This window comes from Tursiops truncatus, chromosome 13 (genome assembly GCF_011762595.2).
Source record: "Tursiops truncatus isolate mTurTru1 chromosome 13, mTurTru1.mat.Y, whole genome shotgun sequence".
Taxonomy (NCBI): Eukaryota; Metazoa; Chordata; class Mammalia; order Artiodactyla; family Delphinidae; genus Tursiops; species Tursiops truncatus.
In genome coordinates this window covers 37,771,234-37,793,156 of record NC_047046.1, presented here as the reverse complement: position 1 = coordinate 37,793,156, position 21,923 = coordinate 37,771,234, and the positions used below count along the sequence as shown (strand labels likewise).

The window sequence follows — 21,923 nt, the reverse complement described above, 5'->3', positions numbered from 1 at the left end:
CTAGACCATGGACTCTTTGAAGAGATGGTCATTGTCTTATTCATTTTGATATGACATACAATGCACATGGTAGTCTAATAAGTGTGTGTGTGAGAGAGAAGGTGGGGGATCTGATCAGCTGGGTGTCAGAGGTGAAGAGCTGAGTGTTCTGGGTTGGAGGAGAAATAATACTGAATCTCTGGAGAAGATCTGGAATTCTCTGCTATTCTTTCTTGGAAACCAACTTAGCCCAGTAAGGATAAAAAAATGTGTATTAAATCATAAATACTGTGTGTTTATATAACCTTAGATGGAGATAATCTAAGAAGATGTCAAATCTTGTGATTTTGATATCATTTATTTCCATGAAGAATAAAAATCCTTCTTTGAATTGAAAAACACAGGGGTGAAATGGGGAACGGGCTCAAGTATGTGTCTAATAACACACCAACATATCTAAATACACTGCTTAAAAACTAGTCTTTCTCAGTTATAGTTTATAACGTAGCTTCCACAGAGCTTTTCATGGTCAGAGATGGCTTTATTTTTATAATCTTTAACTGCAATGTTAAAAATGCCAAATCGACGTGGCATTCTGTGGGGGCCGGATGGAAGAAGGTAACCCTAAATGGCAGTGAAAGGCCCTACTGCCTGAAACTTTTGATGTATTTGAAATTTTCGCTATTCAGGTTAAAGTACTGTCTTGAAAAATAGCCATTAAAAGTGTTTAATGTCTTACTGTGTGAGTTAGCCCAGTAAATATTTTCTAGTATAGGGAGACTGTATGCAGTGGTTAAAAGTTGTTGTGCTGTAGACCCTCTTTGATTTACTAGCCTTGTGATCTTGAATGAGAGCATCTTAACCTCTCAGCCTCAATTTACACATCTATGAAATGGGACTAATAGTGTCTATCACACCAGGCTGTTGTAAAGATTAAATCAAAAATGAACGTAAAGTTCCTCTGAAATAGTTCGTGGTACCTTTTGTTAGCTAAGAAAGAGCAAAGAATAATGAAATAAGACCCTGAACAGGTAAGTTTTGATGTGACGGATGGGATCAGAAAAGGTTTGAGGCATATGGAGCTACCATGGAAAGAAAGAAAAGGCCTTGGCTGAGAATGTTAGTGAACAGGTGCCATCGTGGAGATTCTGAAAGGCATTGGGGACACTCCAGAAGTAGGGCTAGGACATACCACCAATAGAAGACTGAGGGCTGTTGCCAAAAAATACACATGACTACTTGGCAGTTTTACTTCAGACAAATCTAAGTATTTACCTAATCTTACTATGGGAAAAAGACTTCTTAATTTTGGAAACAGTGAAAAAAATAATACATACAAGTTTAATTATATCTGACTAAAAAAAAAATTCAACTTCTGTACTTTAAAAATATTTAAATAATTTTAAAATGAATGGGAACTTCATAAACAGAAGCTATTTTTAAAAATCCCAAAGAGGGTCTTGCAGGTAAAGATAGTGGATTATACACAGGCACCTGCTTTTGCTCCTTCTCACAACCCACTAAAACGCCAGTGAGGTGATTGTCATAAACACATAAACCCACAAGGATGGAGAGAAAAGGGAGAGGAGGCAACAGAAGTAAGATTTTGAAGGTAGAAAACAGATGGGATGATAAATGGATTAGAAAAGCACCCCAAAACAGAATCTGAAGTCAGCAGCAGGGAAAGCTGATACCCACCCAGTTTACACTACAGAGTCTCCAGGGGGCTCGGGAAGGGGCAGCATGTGGAAGCAGGAAGTGGAGTGGGGAGAGGTTGAAAATAGGACCATCGCTTTGAGAGTCTGTTAAGTAACTGGACCCCAGGTCTCCCAACTGTGCAGCTGGGCCACTGGTGGGACATGGTGAAACCTGGGAGGTTCACTCTCAGGAGAGGCTAAAACAGAGGACACATCTGCATCCTGAGGCACTTGGCCTTGTCTCCCAATCAGAAAACCAGAGCCCTGTCCTTAAGAAAGGAGACCAGAGGTTTCCTGTGAGGAATTTGACCAGCCTAATAAAGCAGATCTAAACAGACTGACAGTGGAGGTTCCCAACTATGTGATCTGGCCAGATCACCCTGTTGTAAAGGTCACATTCAACACATACTCTCTTCCCACTTTCCCATCAAAGCGTGCAAGCAGCATTTTAATTCCTTACTTTTGAAGATATGCAAATAACCAAGAATTTACCAGACATCTGAGGGAATTCTCCAATATGAAAGATAGAAACCAAAGAAATAAACAGAAAAGAGCAACTTGGAAGAAATGAACATTGCAAGAGAAAAAACAAAACAAAATACTTTTTTAAAGAAATGCCACCATTAATATCCTGAGAGAGATAAGAAGAGGTATTGTGGGCTTACACTGGGGTCCAGGCAGGGGTTGATGGCCAGGTCAGCCCCAGGATGAACGCAACATGAATATCTCTGCTAAGAAGTGATTGAGATCATATTTTTCAGGCTGAAATCGCAATAAGTTAGCTCTTCAAAGGATTATTCCTAAAACGTTAGCCTAGTGGCTGACAGGGTCTTGGTGCTCTGACTGGATGTCAGCCCTGAGCCTTTGAGGTGGGAGAGCTGAGTTCAGGACATTGGTCCACGAGAGACATCCCAGCCCCACATAATATCAAATGGCGAAAGCTCGCACAGAGATCTCCATCTCAGTGCTAAGACCCAGCTCCACTCAACGACCAGCAAGCTACAGTGCTGGACACCCTATGCCAAACAACTAGCAAGACAGGAACACAACCCCACCAATTAGCCAAGAGGCTGCCTAAAATCATAATAAGGTCACAGACATCCCAAAACACACCACCAGATGCGGTCCTGCCCAACAGAAAGACAAGACCCACCCTCATCCACCAGAACATAAGCACTAGTCCCCTCCATCAGGAAGCCTAAACAACCCACAGAACCAACATTAGCGATGGGGGGCAGACACCAAAAAAAACAGGAATTATGAACCTGCAGCCTGCAAAAGGAGACCCCAAACACAGTAAGTTAAGCAAAAGGAGAAGACAGAGAAGCACACAGCAGAAGAAGGAGCAAGGTAAAACCCCACCAGACCTAACAAATGAAGAGGAAATAGGCAGTCTACCTGAAAAAGAATTCAGAGTAATGATAGTAAAGATGATCCAAAATCTTGGAAATAGAATGGAGAAAATACAAGAAAAGCCTAACAAGGACACAGAAGAAGTAAAGAGCAAACAAACAATGGTGAACAACACAATAAATGTTATTAAAAATTCTCTAAAGGAATCAATAGCAGAATAACTGAAGCAGAAAAACAGATACGTGACCTGGAAGGTAAAACAGTGGAAATAACTACTGCAGGGCAGAAAAAAGAAAACAGAATGAAAAGAATTGAGGACATTCTTAGAGACTTCTGGGACAACATTAAATGCACCAACATTCGAATTGTAGGGGTCCCAGAAGCAGAAGAGAAAAAGAAAGGGACTGAGAAAATATTTGAAGAGATTATAGTTGAAAACTTCCCTAATATGGGAAAGGAAATAGGCAATCAAGTCCAGGAAGCACAGAGAGTCCCATACAGGATAAATCCAAGGGGAAACACACCAAGATGCATTTTAATCAAACTATCAAAAATTAAATACAAAGAAAAAATATTAAAAGAAGCAAGGGAAAAGCAACAAATAACATACAAGGGAATCCCCATAAGGTTAATAGCTAATCTTTCAGCAGAAACTCTGCCAGAAGGGAGTGGCAGGACATATTTAAAGTGATGAAAGGGAAAAACCTACAACCAAGATTACTCTACCCAGCAAGGATCTCATTCACATTCAATGGAGAAATTAAAACCTTTACAGACAAGCAAAAGCTAAGAGAATTCAGCACCACCAAACCAGCTTTACAACAAATGCTAAAGGAAATTCTCTAGGCAGGAAACACAAGAGAAGGAAAAGAACTACAATAACAAACCCAAAACAATTAAGAAAATGGTCATAGGAACCTACATATCAATAATTACCTTAAATGTAAAGACATTAAATGCTGCAACCAAAAGACACAGACTGGCTGAATGGATACAAAAACAAGACCCATATATATGCTGTCTACAAGAGACCCAATTCAGACCTAGGGACACGTACTGACTGAAAGTGAGGGGATGGAAAAAGATATTCCATGCAAACGGAAACCAAAAGAAAGCTGGAATAGCAATTCTCATACCAGACAAAATAGACTTTAAAATAAAGACTATTACAAGAGACAAAGAAGGACACTACAGAATGATCTAGGGATCAATCCAAGAAGAATATATAACAGTTGTAAATATTCATGCACCCAACATGGGAGCACCTCAATACATAGGCAAATGCTAACAGCCATAAAAGGGGAAATCAACAGTAACACAATCATAGTAGGGGACTTTAACACCCCACTTTCACCAATGGACAGATCATCCAACATGAAAATAAATGAGGAAACACAAGCTGTAAATGACGCATTAAACAAGATGCACTTAACTGATATTTATAGGACATTCCACCCAAAAAACAACAGAATACACATTCTTCTCAACTGCTTATGGAACATTCTCCAGGATAGATCATATCTTGGGTCAAAATCAAGCCTTGGTAAATCTAAGAAAATTAAATCGTATCAAGTATCTTTTCCGGCCATAACACTATGAGACTAGATATCAATTATAGGAAAAAATCTGTAGAAAATACAAACACATAGAAGCTAAAACATACACTACTAAATAACCAAGAGATCACTGAAGAAGTCAAAGAGGATATCAAAACATTCCTAGAAACAAATGACAAGGAAAACACGATGACACAAAACCTATGGGATGCAGCAAAAGCAATTCTAACACGGAAGTTTATAGCAATACAATCCTACCTCAAGAAACAAGAAACATCTCAAATAAACAAGCTAACCTTATACCTAAAGCAGTTAGAGAAAGAAGAACAAAAAACCCCAAAGTTAGCAGAAGGAAAGAAAACATAAAAATGATATCAGAAATAAATGAAAAAGAAATGAAGGAAATGAAAGCAAAGATCAATAAAACTAAAAGCTGATTCTTTGAGAAGATAAACAAAATTGATAAACCATTAGCCAGACTCATCAAGAAAAAAAGGGAAAAGACCCAAATCAATAGAATTAGAAATGAAAAAGGAGAAGTAACAACAGACACTGCAGAAATACAAAAGATCATGAGAGATTACGACAAGCAACTATATGCCAATAAAATGGACGACCTGGAAGAAATGGACAAATTCTTAGAAAAGCACAACCTTCTGAGACTGAACCAGGAAGAAATAGAAAATATAAACAGACTAATCACAAGCACTGAAATTGAGACTGTGATTACAAATCTTCCAACAAACAAAAGACCAGGACCAGATGGCTTCACAGGCGAATTCTATCAAACATTTAGAGAAGAGCTAACACCTATCCTTCTCAAACTCTTCCAAAATATAGCAGAGGGGGGAACACTCCCCAATTCATTCTATAAGGCCACCATCACTCTGATACCAAAACCAGACAAAGATGTTACAAAAAAAGAAAACTACAGGCCAATATCACTGATGAACATAGATGCAAAAATCCTCAACAAAATACTAGCAAACAGAATCCAACAACACATTAAAAGGATCATACACCATGATCAAGTGGGGTTTATCCCAGGAATGCAAGGATTCTTCAATATATGCAAATCAACCAATGTGATACACCATATTAACAAACTGAAGGATAAAAACCATATGATCATCTCAATAGATGCAGAAAAAGCTCTTGATAAAATTCAACACCCATTTATGGTAAAATCCCTCCAGAAAGTAGGCATAGAGGGAACTTTCCTCAACATAATAAAGGCCATATATGACAAACCCACAGCCAGCATCATTCTCAATGGTGAAAAACTGAAACCATTTCCACTAAGATCAGGAACAAGACAAGGTTGCCCACTCTCACCACTATTATTCAACATAGTTTTGGAAGTTTTAGCCACAGTAATCAGAGAAGAATAAGAAATAAAAGGAATCCAAATCGGAAAAGAAGTAAAACTGTCACTGTTTACAGGTGACATGATACTACACATAGAGAATCCTAAAGATGCTACCAGAAAACTACTAGAGCTAATCAATGAATTTGGCTAAGTAGCAGGATACAAAATTAATGCACAGAAATCTCTTGCATTCCTATACACTAATGATGAAAAATCTGAAAGAGAAATTAAGGAAACACTCCCATTTACCATTGCAACAAAAAGAATAAAATACCTAGGAATAAACCTACCTAAGGAGACAAAAGACCTGTATGCAGAAAACTATAAGACACTGCTGAAAGAAATTAAAGATGATACAAACAGATGGAGAGGTATACCATGTTCTTTGATTGGAACAATCAACATTGTGAAAATGGCTATACTACCCAAAGCAATCTACAGATGCAATGTAATCCCTATGAAACTACCAATGGCACTTTTCACAGAACTAGAACAAAAAATTTCACAATTGTATGGAAACACAAAAGACCCCAAATAGCCAAAGCCATCTTGAGAAAGAAAAATGGAGCTGGAGGAATCAGGCTCCCGGACTTCAGACTATATTCAGACAGAAAGCCCAAAGAATAACCCACGCACATATGGTCACCTTATTTTTCATAAAGGAGGCAAGAATATACAATGGAGAAAAGACAGCCTCTTCAATAAGTGGTGCTGGGAAAACTGGACAGCTACATGTAAAAGAATGAAATTAGAACACTCCCTAATACCATACACCAAAATAAACACAAAATGGATTAAAGACCTAAGTGTAAGACCAGACACTATAAAACTCTTAGAGGAAAACATAGGCAGAACACTCTGTGACATAAATCACGGCAATATCCTTTTTGATCCACCTCCTAGAGAAATGGAAATAAAAACAAAAATAAACAAATGGGACCTAATGAAAGAAAAGCTTTTGCACAACAAGGAAATCATAGAAAAGACAAAAACACAACCCTAGAATGGGAGAAAATATTTGCAAATGAAGCAACTGACAAAGGATTAATCTCCAATATTTACAAACAGCTCTTGCAGCTCAAAATAAAAAAAACAAACAACCCAATCCAAAAATGGGCAGAAGACCTAAATAGACATTTCTCCAAAGAAGATATACAGATTGCCAGCAAACACATGAAAAGATGCTCAATATCACTAATCATTAGAGAAATGCAAGTCAAAACTACAGTGAAGTATCACCTCACACAAGTCAGAATGGCCATCATCAAAAAATCTACATACAATAAATGCTGGAGAGGGTGTGCAGAAAAGGGAACACTCTTGCACTGCTAGTGGGAATGTAAATTGATACAGCCACTACGGAGAACAGTATGAAGTTTCCTTAAAAAACTAAAAATAGAACTACCATATGACCCAGCAATCCCACTACTGATACCCTGAGAAACCCGTAATTCAAAAGGGAGTCATGGGACTTCCCTGGTGGCGCAGTGGTTAAGAATCCGCCTGCCAGTGCAGGGGACACAGGTTTAAGCCCTGGTCCAGGAGGATCCCACATGCTGTGGAGCAACTGGGCCCGTGCGCCACAACTACTGAGCCTGCGCTCTGGAGCCCGCGAGCCACAACTACGGATCCCATGTGCCTGGAGCCTGTGCTCCACAACGGGAGAAGCCACCGCAATGAGAAGCCCTCGCACTGCAACGAAGAGTAGCGCCCGCTTGCCGCAACTAGAGAAAGCCCGCGCACAGCAACAAAGACCCAAAGCAGCCAAAACTAAATAAATAAATAAATTCATATTTAAAAAAAAAAAAGGGAGTCATGTACCACAATATTCATTGCAGCACTATTTACAATAGCCAGGACATGGAAGCAACCTAAGTGTCCATCAACAGATGAATGGATAAAGAAGTTGTAGTACATATATACAATGGAATATTACTCAGCCATAAAAAGAAACGAAATTGAGTTATTTGCAGTGAGGTGGATGGACCTAGAGTCTGTCATACAGAGTGAAGTAAGTCAGAAAGAGAAAAACAAATACTGTATGGTAACACATATATATGGAATCTAAAAAAAAAAAAGAAAGATTCTGAAGAACCTAGGGGCAGGACAGGTAGAAAGACGCAGACGTAGAGAATGGACTTGCGGACACAGGGATGGGGAAGGGTAAGCTGGGACGAAGTGAAAGAGTAGCATTGACATATATACACTACCAAATGTAAAATCGATAGCTAGTGGGAAGCAGCTGCAGTGCATGGGGAGATCAGCTTGGTGCTTTGTGTCCCACTAGAGGGGTGGGATAAGGAGGGTGGAGGGAGACGCCAGAGGGAGGGGATATGGGGATATATGTATACATATAGTTGATTCACTTTGTTATACAGCAGAAACTAACACATCATTGTAAATCAATTATACTCCAATAAAGATGTTAAAAAGAAAATAGCAGAAAAGATCAGCTAAAATAAAAAAGAGAGAAGGTATTGCCACATCAAAGAAGAACAGAATACTGTTTTAAAAGAGGGGAGAGGGGCTTCCCTGGTGGCGCAGTGGTTGAGAGTCCGCCTGCTGATGCAGGGGACACGGATTCGTGCCCCTGTCCAGGAAGATCCCACGTGCCGCGGAGCGGCTAGGCCCGTGAGCCATGGCCGCTGAACCCGCGCGTCCAGAGTCTGTGCTCCGCAACGGGAGAGGCCCGCGTACCGCAAAAAAAAAAAAAGAAAAAAAAGAGGGGAGAGGCCTCTCAACGGAAAAAAATCTCTTGAAACTAAAAATATGATAGAAAAAATTAACACTCCAGTAAAAACTTGAAAGAAAAAATTAAGGAAATCAATGAGAAAACAAGCTGAAAGACTAGCAGAGGAAAATAGGAAAAGCAGATAGAAATATTGGAGGCCCAATAGAAGTTCTAAAATCCTAATAATAGGCCTTCCAGAAATACAGAACAAGGAAAATGTATAAGAAAGTATTCAAAGAAAAGATTCAATAAAATTTCTCAGAACTGAAGCATCTGAGTCTGTAGATTAAAAGAGTCCATTGAGAGCGCAGCACAGTGGGTAAAAGTAGGCCTGCACCAAGGCACATGATGACTAATTCTATTTTGTCAACTTGGCTGGGTCAGATACTCAAACAGGATATTTGATCAAACATTATTCTGGGTGTTTCTGTGAGGGTGTTTTGGATGAGATTAGCATTTAAATCAGTGGACTTGAAGTAAAGCAGGTTGCCCTCCATAATAGGAGTGGGCCTCATCCAATCAGTTGAAGGCCTGAGTAGGTTGATGTACAGCCTGGCCCACCCAGCAGACTTCTTCAACACTCATGAGGATTCCCCTGGGGCTTTTACCTTCTTCATGATCTGGCTCCTGGGATATTTCTCCCTCCACCCCTGAGTCCATCAAACACATCCAATTGTAAAGAGAGTTCAACTCCTTTTCTATAGGACTCCTCAGCCCCATTCAAACATTGAAATATCTCTGGGCACATGTTTGTCCCCAAACATCCCACTGAGGGAAAACATAAGGGAGTTCCCTGGCCATCCAGTGGTTAGGACTCGGCACTTTCGCTGCCATGGGCCCGGATTCAATCCCTTGTTGGGGAACTAAGATCCCACAAGCTACACAGCCAAAAAAAGAAAAAAGAAAAGAGGGCAAACTAAAAATCCTTGAGGGAGGTGTTTCCTAGCATGTTATACAATAAATTTATTATTACATGGAGTTCTTACTTTATACTCCTGGCTTCCTAAACTTTGAAACTATTTTATCTTTATGTAATTATGTTCTGAGATAAATAGTTTTCACCAATTAAGGTGCTAGTGTTTGTACAGAAAGGGGAAAAAATGTATGTTCTTTAAAGAGAATCATCAAAATGAAACTGAAGTACAAAAGCATTAAAATTATTATCATCCTTCTCCTTGAAAACAGGTGATTATAATGCTTTAAAAAAAAAACACGGGCCCATTTTGGCTGCCTCAAAATACACACAGACGTTTGGTATTTATTGTACCAAGGAGGACCTACCTTACCACATGGTGCCTGAGCTGGTGACACCTATTGATATAATCCTGCTAATGTTCTTTGTACATGTGTTAAAGAATCAAGGTGAAATTCTGTTACTATCAAAGATAGCCAAATGAAAAGAGGCACTTATAAGCAGCTGGAACCAGAAAAAAAAATTAAAATTGTGATAATCACGGTCATTTTGTGTTCAAGCTTGTGTTTCTGCAAGTACGTTTCCTACATATGGGTTATGCTACCACTAGATAGCAGTGCAGTGACGTTCTGATGGTCTAAACTGCATGTCAGTCAGAACCAGGAAACTGGCTTGAAGATTCCCATCAGCCGGGCTGAAACTTAGAACAGACTCACACTGCCTTCATTCATCCATGCGCTCACCCAATCCAATCATCCATTCATCATCCGTTCATCCCACAAATATTCACTGCCTTTAAAAAGAACTCTTGATAATGATACAGTTGGGTTTAAAACAATGTTACCAAAATCATATTTTAAAACATCTGAATAATTGATTGGTTGACTGACTGATTGAAGGAGCCCAGATATAAAAGAAACAGATTGAAGTACTGTGTTCCTGCACAATTGGTATAGATGAAGAAGTCAAAAAGTAAGCACTGCATGTTTTTTAAGCACGAGGGATCAAGCATTAGATTTGACTCAATGAGGGAGCCTTGAGAGCCATTTCTTGGGATCAGAAACCCCAAATAATATAAGGTCAAAGCTTTGGAACTAGAGGGAGTGAATCATCAGAGTCAGGAATAAGCTGGTGTTGATGAAATTTGGCCACTGTTCTTTGTGAATCCAGGCAATTTTATAAAGGAGTCACACCAATAACTGCTGACAGAGGCAGTTTGGTACCAAGCTCACCAGTTTTTAACTGTAATTATTTTCCTTGCACATTATCAAAGAGGAACATTTGGTTCCTTTGCTTACATATTTGCCACTTGTATACTTCATTCCCGCTGTTTTTTCTAGCCTAAACCTCACTTTCATCTGCTAGATTTCTCTTTTCTACTAAGAGACATTTGTATGACTACTCCAAAACTAATGAGAAAAATAAGTTAGTCTCTCAATTCGACTTCTTTAGTTCAAACTGCCTTTTTCAAACATATCAAAATGGAAACGCTGGCATCTTCTAATGGTCAAAATTGTGATTTTATTCTTTATTGTATTCTTTTATATAGAAAGAAGAGCATAAATTGGAGAATATCTTTGCTTTCTAAAGCAATGGCTTTTAAACTTTTTAAAATCTGACCTTCAATCAGAAATTCCTTTTATTTCACATCTGTGCCAGTCCCTGGCCTGTTTGCTGTCAAATCTGTCTCTTGCTCCTCCTCTGCTGTGTCACAGGGATGCTGATCCCGACAGGCTATGTTTCCGAGGCTCCCAGGTTATGTACTGACTTCTGGCTGAGTGCTACCCATTGGCAGCCCTGCTATGACACTGGAGGGTGGGAGGAATGGAAAAGCTAGGAAGATTTTCCCCATCTTCCTCTGCCTGTAGTGCATCTTTGACAGAGGCTGAGTTTCCTGGTTCCAGCTCCAGCCATATAGGCACCTTCTGATTTCAGCTTCTGCTGGATAATCCCAGCTCCAGCATCTAGCAACGCTGCCTCCTCCCTGGGTCCCTGGTCCCTGGTCCCTGGGTATTATGGTTTCTGCCACTGCTGGTCTCTGAGTTGCCTCACCTTCCCCTGTTTTGCTTCTCAACTTTTTCATCATTTGTGTAGCCTGTTTCCTGTATTAAATTCCCTCTATTTTGACAATGGTTTCTGTTTTCCTGAAGCAAATGTTTCATTAATAATTTTCCTTTTACCTTGTGCAATGGCTCTGATATTTCCTATTCTATTTCACTTTTATAAAATACCAGTCAATACCCCAAAACTGAGTCCACAACTCACTGATGGGTTATGTCTCACTAGTGGAGATTTGAAAACTGCATTAGAGACAGTATTTATTCATTTATTGGTTAACGTTGGTTTTACTGAGTTATAGTTTGTGCACCGTAAATTCACCTTTTTAGGTGCACATGAGATTTTTGGCAAATGTTTACAGAATATTTTTATCACCCCCAAAAGTTCCCTGTTCTCTTTTGTAGTTAACCCCTCCCTCCCTCCCTAATCCTGAGTAGCTGCTGATGGGCTTTTTTTTTTCTTTTGGTTCCTTACAGTTTTATCTGTTCCAGAATGTCATATAAATACAGTCATATGATATGGGGTCTTCTGAATCTCGTTTCTTTCACTTAGCTTAATGCTTTTAGATTCATTTGTGTTCTTTCATCTATAAGTAGTCCATTCCTTTTTATTGCTGAGTGATATTCTATTATCATGTTAAATCTTAGAGACTATTTTTAGGTCCAAAATGTATATTTTACTTTTTAAATTTGTTTTGTAAGCTATTAGTCTGAAACCATACAAAACCTTTGTGGAGGTCTTAATTGCTAGACCCAGTGATTGAAGGCATGGAGATGGGAGTTCATCACAGAACAGCCTCTTGGTACCTCATGATCTGGGGCAAATTACTTAACCTCCCTTAAGTTGTAGTTTCCTTGTCTGTAAAATGAGATGTTAAGAATGGTATGTGTTTCCCTGAATTATTGCAGGGATAAAGCAAAATGAGATAAATTGTGTAAAGCACTTAGTACAATGACTGGTTACAGTAAGTACTCAGTAAATTAACGTATGCACTATGAAAGCTGGTATGAATTTAGCCAGGCTAAAAAGCCAAGAGGGACAACCTTCTTCAAGATCAAGTCACTCCCTTTAAGCCCCTATTGCTCACTTCTGAGTGTCTGGGAGCAGTGTCATTGCCAGCCAAGGAGGAGAAAAGGCCTGATTCAGTCCATGAGGTCAGGAAGAAATGTCTGTGAAACCAGATTTGGGGACTGCCCATTTACTCTGGCACCTCCCAACATTAAGTTAGATGGTCACTGGACTTTAAATCAACAAACATGAGGTCTTATAATCTCTTCAATTCGTATGACTTTGGATCTCCAATGCACGTCTTAAAAAGATGCAGGCAGCACAGTGCAGTGGGAAGAACCTTGGATTTAAAGCCAGAACACTTTGGTACCAGCTTGGACTTTGCCACTTTTTACTGATGTGACCTTGAGCAAGTCACTTAGCATTTCTGTGCCCTGCTTTCCTCATCTGTAAATGGATATATGATTATTTCCATAAGTGTTCCTGAATCAACCGTCACTTGCAGTGCTTTCAAAATTAACATTTTATTATTATCTTACGTAGAAACTACATTTTATTTTTCAAATGTGGCCATTCAGATTTGAATTATATGAACTCTCTGTGATATGATGACTGTGGAGATTATTTCTGTGACAGTATTTGTTATTGGTTCTGTAATAAAGACTGCATTTATAAAACACTGTTCCACCTGACCCCTGAATGTCCGTGCTTAATACTCACCAGGCATGCACATTCTAACAGCCTTTGTGTTAGTATAATGGACCAGCAAATTCTATTTGCTGCTGGGGATTCGATCATATCCTACAAACAAAGACAGATTGTTTTGAATTAATGTCTGTTGGGCAAGGATGTTCAGTTGTTAAATTACTTTAAATATGTGTGAGTTTTAACCAACTTGAGCCTATTTACTTTACAAATTATATTTCTCTGCAGAATAAATTTTTTCTTTATGAATTAAACTAAATTATTGATATATTTCTATTATATTTTAAAATCACACTTGCAGCATATGCTGTCATTTTTTAAAATATGTTTTGGGGCTTGCAGAAAGCCATTAAAATGTCAGTGTTCTGAAAAAGGAAGAAAGTAAAATAGCCACAGCTTAACTGTTTTCTGGAGAGTCACATGTGATAAATTTGTTAAGGTGCCTAAGAAATGACTATGTATAACATCCATTCATTCTTTCTATTATAGAATATCTATTATACACTTGCGATTGTGTTGCCTGAGGAATACAAAGATGAATAAGGGTAAGAAACTCACAACGTATTGAAGAGACGAGGATAAAGACAATTTATAATACAAGGGGTACTGTCATTGAGATATTAATTAATCAGTAAATAGTTTTGAATGAATTTACTGCCAGTATATGCCAGACCCTATACTAGCTATTAATAATAAGACATAAGACTTTAAGAGCTTATAGTCTAATAAAGGAGACAGACAAATACAGAAGAATTTACCCAAGGGTGCATAACATAACCTTGTGAGATACTGCAGGAAAAGCTTCTCATAGGTGAAAGTTAAACTGAGTTCTGCAAAACTAACAAGAGGAAGAGGAAGAAGGATAAGGATGTTCGAGACAGAAAAGCAACTTTTGCAAAGGTACAAACATGAGGAAAACTGCAATTCATTTAGTATGTATGGATCTTTAGGTACATAGTATAATAGAAAGTGGAAAGAGATACAGCTGGGATGAATAGAAGCCAGATAATGAAGGGCTGTGTGTGCTGTTCTAAGGGTTTGTGTGGGTTTTTTTGGCTGCATTGGGTCTTCGTTGCTGTGCGCGGACTTTCTCTAGTTGCTGCGAGCAGGGGCTACTCTTCGTTGCGGTGCGCGGGCTTCTCATTGCGGTGGCTCCTCTTGTTGCGGAGCACGGGCTCTAGAGCACAGGCTCAGTAGTTGTGGTACATGGGCTCAGTTGCTCCGCAGCCTGTGGTATCTTCCTGGACCAGGGCACGAACCCATGTCCCCTGCATTGGCAGGCAGATTCTTAACTACTGCACCACCAGCGAAGCCCTAAGGGTTTGTATTTTATCCAAACCTTTGAAGATTTTTCATCACAGAATAGGTACACACATATAGGTTTATATATTCATATATATGTATATTTGTACATTCATATATATATTCATACCTATATGTGTGTATATATGTACTTTATTGAGGTGTAATTCACATACCATACAGTTTATAGTATATTCACTGAGTTTTGCTACCATCACCACAATCAATTTTAGAACATTTTATCACTCCAAAAGGAAAACTCCTTACCCATTAACAAATCACATCCCACACCACCTCCCACCCCACAGGTGTAAGCAATCACTAGTTTTTCTGTATAGGTTTGCCTATCCTGATATTTCATATAAATGTAATCATGCCATATGTGGGCTTTTGTGACTAGATTTATTCACTTAGCATAATGTTTCCAGACTTTATCCATGTTGCAGCATGTATCAGTATTCATTTCTTTTTATTGTTGAATAATATTCCACTGATTTCATTTTCTATTGCTGCTGTAACAATTTATCACAAACATGATCACTTAATGCAAATTTATTATCTTACAGTTCTGTAGGTCAGAAGTCCGGTGTTGGTGTCACTGGGCTAAAATCAAGGTGCTGTCTGGGATGCATTCCTTTCTGGAAGCTTTAGAGGAAAAACAGTTTCCTTGCCTTTTTCAGCTTCGGGAGGCTGCCTGCATTCCTTGGCTAGTAGTTCCCTTCCTCCTTCTTCAAAGCCAGTGACAGCAGACTGAGTCCTTCTCACATTGCGTAACTCCAACGTTTTCTTCTGCTTCCATCTTCCACTTTTAAGGATCCTTGTGATTACACTGGGGCCACATAGATAATCCAGAATAATCTCCCTATTTTTTTGTTTTTCTTTCTGTACCTCTCTTAATCAGTAAATAGTTTTGAATGAATTTACTGCCAGTATATGCCAGACCCTATACTAGCTATTAATAATAAGACATAAGACTTTAAGAGCTTATAGTCTAATAAAGGAGACAGACAAATACAGAAGAATTTACCCAAGGGTGCATAACATAACCTTGTGAGATACTCTCACTGTTGTGGCCTCTCACTGTTGTGGCCTCTCCCGTTGCGGAGCACAGGCTCCAGACGTGCAGGCTCAGCGGCCATGGCTCACGGGCCCAGCCACTCCGCGGCATGTGGGATCTTCCCAGACCGGGGCACGAATCCGTGTCCCCTGCATCGGCAGGCGGACTCTCAACCACTGCGCCACCAGGGAAGCCCTAATCTCCCTATTTTAAGGTCAGCTGATTAGTTATCTTAATTCTATCTGCTACCTTGATTCCCCATTTGCCATTTAATATAATATATTCACAGATTCTGGGGATTAAGATGTAGACGTACAATGGTTTGCCTACTACCCTTTGTAAGATACACCACATTTTATTTATCTGTTCATCAGTTAATGGATATTTGGGTTGTGTTCACATTTTGGTTATTATGAAAAAATGCTGCTATGAACATTTGTGTACAAGTTTTTGAACGGTCATATGTTTTCGTTTCTCTTAGGTATATACCTAGGAGTGGAATTGCTGGGTCATAAGATTAAATTTTTAGGAAGATCAGTCTGGATCCAAATGGAGAATGGTTAGAGGTGATACATACTGAGTGTTATGTGAACATGGAAGGGCAATAATTAACACCTGTTGGTGAAGGCCTCAGAGAGGAAACATCTGAGCTGGATCTTTAAAAGTTATAATATTGCTTACTGGCTTTTTTTCCTGAAAGTAACAAATACATTGTAGAGAAATTTTAAGTTACAGAAAAGTCTCTAAAAGAAAATAAAAATCACTTAATACCCCACCACCCAGTGAAAAACCACTGTTATTCTGCAGTAATTTCTTTTGTATAGGTGAGTGAATTGAGTTCATATTGTATATATAGTTTTGTTGTCTATTCTTTTGAATCAACATTACGTCATGAGCAGTTTTCCGTATCATTAACTATCAAAAACAGTGAAGATAGCCATATAGTATTCCAGAATAAGTAAATATCATCTCTAATTTTATTAGACCTCCACTGTAGGATAGTTAGTTGGATTTCCAACTTTCTATTATGGTAGGTAATACTAAGAGGAATATTCCTGTACTTACATATTTTCTTTGATTTAGATCTTGAAGAATGAGTAAACTGGGTATCACAAAGTTTAGCAGGATAGTAGTGGCCCGAGAACATGCCAACAGGTGCTTTTGTGCACAAACCCTGAAGGATATAGGAATTAAAGTCTTTGAAACTTAAAAGTTAGAGTTTGCCTTCCTACCTGTAAAATTGAATTCTTGATGATGCTAAATTTTATTCCCTCCATGGTAATACTCTATCACTGTTACTCATAATGTGAAAGTATCAGTCTAATGTTGGGCTGACCAAACTTTACTTTTCCTCTCCCAAGAGTTTGTTTTTTTTAACCAGGTGTTCCAAGTTTAAAAGAATACTTTATTATTGACAAAACCATGCCTATTGATAGATACTACTTTACCCTTCCAAACTACAAGATTAAGTCTTTATTTTAAAAGAGATCTAATTCTTTAAAAAATTCCATAAATAAGTTTTGTTTTGTTTTGTTTTGCGGTACGCGGGCTTCTCACTGTTGTGGCCTCTCCCACTGTGGAGCACAGGCTCCAGACGTGCGGGTTCAGCGGCCATGGCTCATGGGTCCAGCCGCTCCGCGGCATGTGGGATCTTCCCGGACCGGGGCACAAACCTGTGTCCCCTGCGTTGGCAGGCGGACTCTCAACCACTGCGCCACCAGGGAAGCCCCTAAATATTATTTTAATGTGACATAATCAGTCACTTCTACTGTCACAAAGTTCACAGACCAAATATCTCAAGTTAGGAATCTTTTGTGGAGAGGACTCCTAATCATAGTGACTCTTCATTTATTCTGAATTCATCTCAGTTGCCTTTTGCTCTTCCCTGACATTCCATCTCCTCAGCCTGTTTCTAAATGCTATTTTTATAGTCCTTACTTTTTTTCTCCATACTTTTAAGTTTCTCCCTATTGCTCCTAAATTATAAATTCTCAAACTGAAGGAATTAAAATAGAATTCCTGGTAATATACTCTAACATTATCTTAATAGTTTTATTACATACTCGAGGCACCTAATGTTCTGTGAGAAATGTGTTTTCTTTCCTTCTAACACAATCCCATATGCTTTGATTACTAATGCCTGAGCCACCCCTCCCCCATGATAACACAGCTCAGATCATTTTTCTAGTGTGTTGATGAGGCTGTCATGTGGAATGGAATCAGAGCCCCAAAGAGCAAATTATATTGACTAGCTCTCCCATACAAGACCCAGAAGGAAATTAAACTGCTTTCATGTGGCTTGTATTCAGATGCACTTTGGCATAATATGCTGTGTTGCCAATATAGTTCCCTCTTCTCCGTGTGAATGCATCTAAAAATCTTCCTGGGAAAGACAGACTAGCTTTACAACAAAAAGAAAAACAGACCTGCAACTTCTAAGCAGTAAATTTAACTTGCACAATTTTTGTAAGGCCAGAAATAATCTGGCCGAATCTTATTGAGGGTGTGTAGCCAAGCATCCTCAAAACTTAACACAAATGCTTTTCATCCTTTGGATGATGACCCGAGAAAAGTAGTACAGCCCCGAGAAAAGTGTCTCATGGCTGAGGTTTTAAAAATTATGCGTTAGGGAAAAAGTAGTATAAAATTTTGGAAACCCAGGTCAAGGGAATATCATAGGTATAATTAATCCCTATCAGGCGAATATTTTTAGGAGAGTAAATGGTCATTACTGTGCTGGGGAGGAGGCGGGGCAGGCAGCGCGGTAAATGCAAAGGGCAGCAGGGCTCCGAGTCAGGAGGCTCATTCTACTCCTGGCTCCATCATTTACTCGCTGTGTTATCTTAGACGAGTTACTTCACTCTCTGAGAATTGTTTTCCTCGTCTGAAATATGGGAGTAATAACATCTACCTGCCTACCTCCAGAGTTGTTGTGACAACCAAATTAATTGAGGTAAGAAAGTGAAAGTGCTTTCAAATGGTAGAGTGATTTTATAAATGTAGGGCATTATCACTGGTGTAATATTTCAAGATTATTACTAATGTGAAGAACAGACAATAGCGGGGAGTTGGAGCAGTGGCTGCGTCAGGGGCGCTGTGCCTGGGCGCTCACCTGTGAGAAGTTGCATCCCTCCTCCCGGGGAGAAACGCTGCTCCTCGTAAAAACAGCTCCAGGCAGATTCGTGAAGGAGACAGTCTCTCTTTGACATCAAGTATCTCCCCTTCCCTTAGTCCTCCTCCCCTCCCCTTCCCCTGTTCATTCCAACAGTCTCTTCCTTTCTGTTCTCAGGAATATATCAGATATGTTCCCAGCGAAACACACATGGCTAACATAGCTTCAATCCGTTTCTTCCCAGAGGTAAAGCCTAAGCGAAGGCAAGTGTAATTGAATCACATGTCACAGGGGCTGGGCAGGTGATGTAAATGAGCAAAGGGCGTAGCATTTAAGGAAAGCAGGGAGGTGGGACCCGGACAAAGAAGATCACTGGCCTCTCGCAAAGGGGGCACCCAGCTCCCATACGCTGTTGCCAAGTGGGTTTGTGGGCTCCAGTATTTCCCCCATCTTCTGACATTTCATTTACAGTTCAGATTTTTGTAAGAAAACCCCCAGTTTAAAAAATTTCAGACTTCCGCCGTTTGAGAGCTAAACTTAACATACCTGACAGTTGCATTCATCTGTGGGCTACCTGCTTGTGTCTTTGGACTGTAGGAAGACAGTCAAACCATGGAAAGGCTATATGGGCCAATGGAAAGAGACTGGAGTGCCCCAAACCTGTTGAAATCCCTGTTTTGTCCCCCACAGGCTGAGTAAGCTAGAGCAAATTATTTAATGTCACTGAGCTTAATTTTCCTTGTCTGTAAATTGGGAATAAATCATTCCTGCCTGGCAAAAATTCTAGGTTAAATTATATAACGTATAAAAAAACATACATCAGAGTCTAGCACACAGTAGTTGCTTAATATGTGGTCACTACTACTATTGCTACTGCTACTTTTTACTACTACCACTACTTACTTTTAATTTAGTGGGATTTCAGGTATCAACCAACACATGGGCAAGGTACTCAAAAAGGGCTACATTCCCTGGAACCCCTTAAACACACCATGAAGGAGGGTTTCCAATCTGTATATAAGATGATTCCTAGCTATAGAGTCAGATGAGGATATAGTCTGACTGTGGATGTGCCAAAGAATCCCATGATTGCAGTTTATTGGATCGTTGACATGAGATATCAAAATATACAACTGGGACTTCCCTGGTGGCGTAGTGGTTAAGAGGCCGCCTGCCAATGCAAGGGACACGGGTTCAAGCCCTGGTCCAGGAAGATCCCACATGCCGTGGAGCAACTAAGCCTGTGCACCACAACTACTGAGCCTGTGCTCTAGAGCCCGTGAGCCACAACTACTGAGCCCACGTGCTGCAACTACTGTAGCCCATGTGCCTAGAGCCCATGCTCCGCAGCAAGAGAAGCCACCACAATGAGAAGCCCTTGCACCGCAACGAAGAGTACCCCCCCAGCTCGCAGCAACTAGAGAAAGCCCGCGCGCAGCAACAAAGACCCAATACAGCCAAAAAATAAATAAATAGAATAAATAAATTTATTTTAAAAAAATACAACTGTATTTGAACAAAGAGGCTAAGTTGCTACATACATTCAAAGCAACAATTTTATTTTAAACCTGGGTTCTAGTTTTTCTTTTTAACTAATACCTTTAACTCTTTCCTCAATGTTTTGATATGTATATTATGCAAAATTTATAGCAAATCTTTATTTAGTTAATAATTCTATGGAGTGAGAGAGATAAAAAAAAGACAGCATAAAGGCAAATTTATGTGAAAGTGAATTATAGCATATTTTTAATCTCAAAATTTTAAGTCTCAGTCCATAGCGTAAAGTCCTTGTAAATAAATAGGAAAGTTGATTCAGTCCTAATAAGGAAAACAAAGAAAATATAATTCAAACTAACTTTATTAAAACAGACTAAAATAGTCCCAGTTATCCCATTTTATTTTCCTAATTTCAATCTGGATCCTGCCAAAACTTTAGGAACTTTACCATGGACTCTTCCCTTAAAAAAACACAAGGGAGAAAAAAGACCAGAAATGCACAGGATAGAATAAGGCAAAGGACTCTGATGTCAGCCATGTTTATTCTGCTACATGGTAAGGGATTGGTAATAAATGTGCTGAGTCTGAATGCTGAGGGCACTAGTACAGAGATATTGGGAGCAAGATTCCTAGTACACGTGGATCCAATAGGTAACACTGCTAAGGATTAATCCATTTGTGTCGATTTCCATGAAATAGATTTTCAAAATTTCTTTTATCAACCCTCCTTTCAATTCTTCTCTCCAGCTTTATTACATGACAACGTTCTCAAAGTCCTGATAACTCTTTTAATAAGGTGAGTTTGTTTATCCTTGGATGGGGGGAAGAGGGGAAGAAAAGAGTGATGTATCAGCAGTTGTTCTAAGTTAAAGCAGAAGAGAAAGATGACTGTCAAAGAATTTATGACTATGATAATCAAGATAGGTGATTGGTATTCTACATAAATTTTAAACAATGTTAGCATACAAGATTCATCTGTTTACTACTTCAGGACAAGATTTGTTTGTTTATGGTGGCAGCACTAATTCCATCAGTTTCAAAGGATTTTGCTTACAATTATGCCTTATTTTTTAAATTTAGTTTACATAGAACACTCAGATTTTCTTTGTTTTATTTTTTCCCCAAGAATTTTGATTCAGAGCATATTTGAAGTGGTTTTTGTGAGTTTCTTTATGTTTGTTTTGATATCTAATTGGGACAAGGTGTGTTCTTCTGTAGACTTTCTGGTTTCTGGAAATTATTTTTTCACTTTTCCATGCCATAAATCCCCTTACATTTTTCCCCTTTTATAGTGAAAATATCCTATGGAAAAGGGGAAGGAATAGTTTGAGTAAATATGACAGGAGGTTTTAGAAAACCACCATCCTCTTTTCTCCTCCCCCTTTTTGCACAGCATAAATTACTTTTGATGCAATAAGAAACACAAATCAGTCACTGTCTCTCACTCAATTTGTCTGCTTCTTCAGACCCTGCTTCCCATTGACCTCTAACAGGCCTTTATACTAGAACAGTGGAAAAAAATGTATTCATGGGCAAATAATAATAATGTGCTTTATATTTCTAGTATCTGTGGTGGTAGAATATGA

At 39.1% G+C, this 21,923-nt stretch overlaps 1 pseudogene; it reads left to right on the top strand.

The window, feature by feature from the left end:
- Nucleotides 1–21,923, top strand: part of LOC117307742 (proteolipid protein 2 pseudogene) — a 108,698-nt pseudogene that overhangs the window by 60,566 nt on the left and 26,209 nt on the right.